Genomic DNA, 6,417 nt, shown 5'->3' on the forward strand with positions numbered 1-6,417 from the left:
CTATATATAGGCACCCTTGGTATGTTGAAACCCCTTTTAGTGATAATATCCCTCGGTTTCCTATACAGCATGAATAGCCTTAGGATTGGTATATGAGTATTCCTGGAATGGAATTATTTCAGAAGCCAGTGTATTGGTGAAATGGTATGATCTTTACAACTGCCGTCCTTCTCATGCAATTCGACTCTCCAAACCTTTGTATTATCTTAAACAATCTTCTTCCTCACACAGCACTGTTCTACATAGAATATTACCCTTGACAGATGCTTATCCTCTAAACAGTTGTTTTAAGGCTAATTCTTACAGTTAATACAAATATACCGGATGCATCTTGGATGTTCTATATATGTGTAACGCTCAGTGATTAGAACCACTCCAAGAATACCGCTACATCCACTCTATTATCTCTTACTAAATATCTGTTTTTAAATTATGGTGCTTCTTGCTCTAAATCTTGATGACTCCACAATAGGGACTTCCTGGATTTTCCTACTGTTCAGGCAGTGATACTCTAGAGAAATGTCTTCTTCTCATATATTTAATAATGGTCGAGAAGAATGTATACCTTATATATTAGTCTTCCAAGGAAGTGTATATCCTCCGCCCCATTCTATTCTTCAAATAATAGCACCCGTTGGCCTAACTTTTCCATATAAACGTATTCCAGTCATAGTCATAGAACCCGCACAATTATGTTCCTGATATCATGGTTCCCCATCGAGATGTGTTATCTTCAGCCAATAATAGTCTCCAAATAAAAAAAACTGTAAAATATGAACGTCCTGCAGAATAATATTCAGGAGACATGTATACAGTAAACAAAATAATACTGGAGATATAGACGTATGGTTCACATAATAGGGCTTTATGGTAAGCGTACATTCCACAGGCCCGTAGTCCTGGGGGGAGCGATATTTTTTAAATAATACTACAAATAAATCATTATTCCTCAATTAGTCACGTTCTCCAATTAGTCGTATCTAAAACGCTATGTTATGAGGCCTTCACATAAAAGCATTCCTGCGACACTGTATATTACAAACAACATTTCCGCTAGAATCCTTGCATTGTCGATATGCAAGTATTTCTGCTTCTACTATATTACTCCGGCAATAATACATTCGACACAGCTATAGCTCTTGTACCTCCGCGTAATTAATGGCTTGTTCTTTTCTTTAGAATGTAGCCCTCAATTGTTCACATAATACTATTTCATAGAGATCTATACCAATCAATGACTGTTGTGGTCCAAAGAATAGGAACCGAAATTAGGAAGACATAGCCCGAAATTCACACATTTTTGCATTTTTGATGGCCAAATTGTAGGTGAAACCCTATCTTACAAAGAACGGTCTTTGAGAATATCCGTATCCCTCATACAATACTGTATTTTGAAGATCATTGCACTCCATAGAATGCTACTTCTCATTTTCCCTGCTGTCTAGATATCACATGAGTGCAGGGACAATAATTTCTTTCAAATGAATGTTCTACAAGCTCTGTGTTAGCTTTAAAATATTTTCTCTTCCTTAAAATAACAACATAACCGGTAAACCTATACAATAATATTCCCGATACAGCTGTATTCTTTATCAGCATCGACACTTTAGACACATGTGTACTGTTTATATCATACTACCTTTCATATAATAATACACAAGGTATATTTGTTTATTTCATTTAATGGTTTTATTCATACAATATCATTGTAGGGATGGACGACGGATAAAGATAACGATACGGCATGCAGGTCCATACACTTTAAATCATAGTACTCCTTGTACAGTAGTATTCACTTTACAATGTTATGCTTAATATATTGATACTCCGAAAACATCCCCACTATTCACATAATAGTACTCTGGGAATGTTACTAGTGGGAGCGAATAAGTAATTCTTAGACAATACTCCTTCACGCACATGTGTACATTTGCTCGAGCGGTACTCCCCCAATCATGCAGTTCCACACATTATACGGCTGTTAATATAATAACACTCCAGGGAGTGCTATGAATTCCGGAATATGGTGCTTTCCCTATAATGGAAGCCTAAACAATAGGCCATGATATTCCAGCTCTTTTAATAATTGTGCATGGGGGGTATCCTAAATCCCACCACAATTGTGCACTGCAAGACATCACACTAGGGAGATATGAGTACGTTCCCAGAACAGTTCTGCTGATCATCTGTAGTTCTTATAGAACTATGCTCTTAAAAGAATGATACTCTGCAGATATCAGCATAGTCCAACCATTAATACCCACATATAACAGTACTACGAGAATTTCCGCATTCTTCATCATGGGAAATGGGGACACATGTATACTTCCTTGTCATCTGCCTCCGTGGTATATCTGGGTACTTCATAGAATATTACCCTACGAATAATGACACACCTCGAAAATCAGTATTCTTGACACAATAATACGGTTAACATTATAGTACCCCTGGCATAGCTCTACTGTTTAGACAAAATGATTGGAGGCGAACTGTCGGATCTGCAAAATCGCCGAAGTTATATCACCCAGGCATTATACCAACATGAAGACCCTTCAAATAATGTTATTCCAAGGACAGTTGTACTCATCAGGAGAAACTATTCTGTACATAACATCAGTGTTCTTCAAGTAATCGTGCAATTCACACATCCATGAGTCCCACAGAAGTGTACCTCCCATACGGAGGTACAACGAGAATTTCCACACGTTGCGTAACGGTGGCAGCTGCTCATACGGCACAAAGCTAAGTCATAGATTCTACATTCCCCCTTACTTTACTTAATAATACCGGCTTAACTTCGGCACTCATCAAATGGCATGGTACAAACCATATTAGGCATCTTTAGCTATGAGTACTATACATACCTCTGTAGTGTCCCCATAACAGTACTCCAAGTCATGAATACTCCTTCAGCAAATATCCTGTTCAAATGGAAGTATTATCCACACGAGAGGGTTGTAAACAGGACGATACTCCTTTCACACCATTACTCTCCCAAAAAATCGTAGTCCAAAGGTTATCTTCCTCATAAAGGCAGGAAACTCCACACATCATGCTTTCGTCAGTATAGTAGCACTCAAGGTGATCCATATAGATCCACTACTTGTACCTTTATAGAACAGTAGTATGCGGACTTCTATACCCGTCACCATTGAGAAAGTATAGACAATGGTACTCCCTAAACAATAGTTATACTGGAATATCCATGGACTTCACGGGACACTGTTATTCATATGATTAAAGCATAAACCTTGAATCCTTCACATACACTAGTACATGGACGACAGTACTCCTCACATAATAGTAGTACACGTATATCCGCGCGCATCACTAGCAATGGAAATCCACACCAGTATTGTACAAATAATGGTACCCCAAGTGCAGCTGCTGTTTTCAAATACCAATAAAATAACGGTGTTACAATTCTCCACACGTAAATATTACGAACTCTTCGGTAGGTTTCATATACAGTGGCACTGGAGGATATTCGTATGCCTTACGTAGAAGTGCTCCTTATATATGTCTCCTCCAAGCGGTTTCCAAGGTTCGAACGATTTAGTTCTTCGTACAGTACCCGTATACTCCCTGAGCGCGCATATAATAATACTGCTAGTACAGATGTATACTTCACAACCATGGCCACCTGCGATATATTCCAGCCGCTTACACACTTCTTCTCCTTATATAATACTACAACACGTATATTTGCAAACTTCATCCAATGATTTCATTCATATAATAGTATTCTTGGAACACACATAGACAGTAGAAATAATGTTAGCTTCTGCAGGTCAGTACTATTTAAATCATAGTACTCCGAGCACAGTAGTACTCATCCCCATGATGCTATTTCTTCCATATCAATACTTTGCACACATGCAGACTATTCATATGATAGTATTCTGAGAATATCAACACTTGAAGTTAAAAAGTTATTCTCACACAAGTGTAATCTAAGGATATCCCTACACTTGGTAGAGCGGGGCTGCTAAAGTCATGAATCTTGACGCAATGCACCACTCTTAAAATAATAATACTTCGTGGACTTCTACAGGTTCCATACAGTAGTTTTTTGCGTATAATATAAGTCAAAATCGTGGGCTTCGAAATTTTTACCCTCCAGATAGTTGTGCTTCAGGGACATCCATAATATGCACACAATTCTTGTCCGTAAATGACAGTACTACACACATATGAGTATACTCACAAAATACAGTTGAAGATTATGCATACTTCTAACCGAGGTATTCTACTGAGACATTAATGCACAACAGATATTACCACAGATGAAGTATTAGTACATTCATATAAGAATACAGGACGAGACTTCGGAAATCTGCACCATTAGAAATCCATACACATCCGTATTGTTTAGCGAATAGTTCTTCTGCAATATACCTACGTACCACAGAATACTGCTCTCCAAATAATGACACTCGTAGAATATCAGTATTCCACACACAGAAGCAGCGTCTACATCTTAGTACTCTTCGCACCCTAGTACTATTGAAATAATGGTGTCGTCAACATTCTTTAGGGGTTGTACAATCCTGTACTTCATATAATTGGGCCATTAAACTTAAATCTAGATCCTTCACATAATGGCACTCCAAAGACAGGCAGGCTCACATAGGGACACCATTCGGTACATTAACCGTAATACTCTTCAAAGGTGGGAACACTGAAGAGGACCATGCTGTTCACACTATAGTAACGTCCATATAGAACTATTACGGGAACGGTTATACCCTCCATGATGTAACGCTCCGCATATGATAAAACATTATGCCATATATCTTATCGACTTTAACATACATTACTTCACAGTACTGATTTAAGTTTGTGACGCTTCGAATAGGAATGTAGCAGGCATCTTAGCACTCTGGGGATATGAATACGGCATATAATCAAGTACTCTTCAGATAATGATACCTCGAGTCCTCGATACTCCTATACAACTGTGCACTTCAAATGAACGTATTATCCGAACAACAGTATTGTTAACATAACGGTATTACTTGTACAAGCGTACTTCTCAAACAATAGTACCACAGATATATAGTCGTACTAAGGAAGGCACATAGTGGCAGATAGAAGGGTACCCGTAGCACAACTTCACTCCTGGAACATCAATACCTGAGACAAAAATGTACTCTTAAGATCATCATACTCCCCGAGTAACAATACTCTTTATGTAATAGTATTACAGATGGGCCCTAGGAGCTCCGCATTTCCGCACGTGTTCCAATGAAGTCATTAGACTTACATCAAGACACTTGACATCATGATAACCCAAGGATAGGCTTATTCATCGAGGTACATGGCCCCCTACATAACATTAGCTTCCCTCAATTAACAGTGCACTTCACACATCAACACACTCAACACAGAAGTATCCTTCACATAAACATACTACCGGAGCCTGTTCATTCCTCATGAGATAGTTTTCCCCAAATGGTAAAAGGTTACGCGATATATATCCTATCACCGGAATACATCAATTAATACGACTGTATCAACTTCTCCACAATCCAGATGGCCGTGTAACAAGCACCTCCGCTATCTCCACATATCAGTACTATACATGCGTGTGTACTCTCTTCATATTGGCATTGCGAATCATGAATAATCAGTAGAAGACTCCTCTATTTAAATAGAAGTATTATCCACACAACAATACTTTGAACATAACCGTACTGCTCGTACACACACTTTTCCATAACATACTAGTCTGAATATAATGATATTATGGGATAACTCACAACACATAATGGTACACCTTAGTATGATTGCATTGGAGGTCATGCAGATAACTGAGCTATATGGGCGTTCTTATGACAATGCCATGGGAATCTCGGGATTCTGGACTATTGAGAATCCAGACACATTGGTACGGTTTAGGCGACAGTTGTAGAATATTCATGCATTTCACATAAACCTACTACACGTTCCTCCAGGCGCAGCAGGGGCGTTACAACCAAACATCGGTATCCTGCAAAGAAGAGTACCTCCGGCAGGTTGTTCCCCTGGTGTAAGGAAAGGATAAGCATGTCAGTAGTTTGCACAGATGAGTAGTACGGCCACCTCAATAGGCTTCCTACAATAACACTCCAGGAAAATCCTTACCCTTGAAGCAACTGGGCTCTTCAATTAACAGTATTATCCAGGTAACACTGGTATTCACCTAATAGTACTCCATAAACATCATCACTTCTAAAGCAATAATACACCAGGGATAAAGGTGCCCATTCACACATCGGTATATTATTCCTTTTTGCTAATGCTACCAAATCCGTATGGTTATGCTATTTACACATCACATATGTGGCCATCCTGATCATAGCCGAAGGGAAGAAATATCTTCCTAATGGCTCCACATAGAAAAAGAAATAGGTCGATCAGAATGTTAGAAAAGGG

The sequence above is a fragment of the Plasmodium inui genome (genome assembly GCF_000524495.1).
Source record: "Plasmodium inui San Antonio 1 unplaced genomic scaffold supercont1.71, whole genome shotgun sequence".
NCBI classification, from domain to species: Eukaryota; Apicomplexa; class Aconoidasida; order Haemosporida; family Plasmodiidae; genus Plasmodium; species Plasmodium inui.